The following is a 1,385-nucleotide window of genomic DNA, read 5'->3' on the forward strand; positions in this document are numbered from 1 at the left end:
ATTGAAGTCCATGTTAGAGTCTCCATATATAAACTCAAACTATGTTGATGAGGGGTCCCTTCTTTCTCAGTTGGTACTATTTTCTTCTATATATGGTTGTGCACTACCCATACCATGGCCAGAGCTACCTTCCTACTTCCTACTAACATCACACAATGAGCAACCAACTTTCCAGTGAGGGATTTTTGGCTGTCGACTCCTAGGTGTTACAGGATACCATCTTCTCAAAAATCACTAGTGAATGTAGCAACAGTGCCCAAAAATGAGTTGAAAAAATAAAATCCACACACTCCTTCTAACCTCCTTCTTTCTCGGAATCATGGGCACAGTGGACCTAGAACCATATATAAAAATTTGGACCATTTCTCGATTTTTGCATGTCATCCTTGCATAGGGGTTATTGTAATCTTCTCTCTATCATTCCAATTTTGTTAGATAACTACGAAGAGATATAATTTCCTTTTCTGTGTCTTTTGACCTTGAAAGTAGTATCAAAGCTTGACCTGGGCCTACGCCCTCACTGGAGTGCCTAGGGTTAGTAGAGAATCTAAAATAAAGGAATTGAGTATATTATAATTGTTATTCATTGTCGCGGTCTTAAGGTGAAGATACAACATGTGAGTGTTTATAGAGCTTCCATATGAAAGTATATCATTTCCATATATCACCTGAGCTACTAATGTTGATTTGGACCCGAACCTCCTATGGTCGGTCACAGTAGAGGGAAAAAATATCCATTGCTCCACAGAATCACAAATTGCTCCATAGAGCTACGAACGCGACGTCTTTGAGGTAATTTTTGTGTTGGAGTATATTTTTCTCTAGAAGGAATTGAGAATTAGATAAATATTTATATTATAGTGTTTCTTACCAATTTCCTCTCAATTGTTATGGAGAACAATGAAGTAAAAATGATGGAGAAATGCTCTACGCACCTCCCTAGAGAAATGGCTAAGGGGATTGCCAAATCGAAGCTTGAGTAGGAGGGGTATCTAAGAACAACGACATGAAAAAAATACACACATTGGAGACTAAAGTTTCTAAGTAACTTTCTCAATTTCTCATATAAATTTTTTGGCTCAGTCAAATATCTGCCTAGTGCCAATTACGTGCACGACGAACTATTAAATAGCGAGTTGGTTGCAATTGAATAAGGACAATTAGTTGCTTTGAGTGGTCTGATAATAATAAAAAGAATGGATTTAGACAAGCAAGTACCTACCAATAGAACAAGAGGCAGTGGACGTTATCAATGTATTCTCAAAAATTTTAGAATTTTTACATTGACAAGAATACAAAGAGGGACATGAAAAAAGGGCAGCGAATTTTTCAACGTGTTCTCAGAACTTTTAGAATTTTTAGATCAGAATTTTTACATTGATAAG

At 36.6% G+C, this 1,385-nt stretch overlaps 1 non-coding gene across 1 annotated transcript; it reads right to left on the reverse strand.

Moving 5' to 3' along the window:
• Nucleotides 1-348: 348 nt before the first annotated feature.
• Nucleotides 349-457, reverse strand: LOC149176801 (U6 spliceosomal RNA). Its single transcript, XR_016258982.1, has one exon. It is a non-coding gene; the product is annotated as a U6 spliceosomal RNA (small nuclear RNA).
• Between the last annotated feature and the right edge of the window lie 928 nt (nucleotides 458-1,385).

Source organism: Pinus tabuliformis, chromosome 4_1 (assembly GCF_031772625.1).
Source record: "Pinus tabuliformis cultivar Carrire ecotype Pingquan chromosome 4_1, CPIR1, whole genome shotgun sequence".
Lineage (NCBI taxonomy): Eukaryota > Viridiplantae > Streptophyta > Pinopsida > Pinales > Pinaceae > Pinus > Pinus tabuliformis.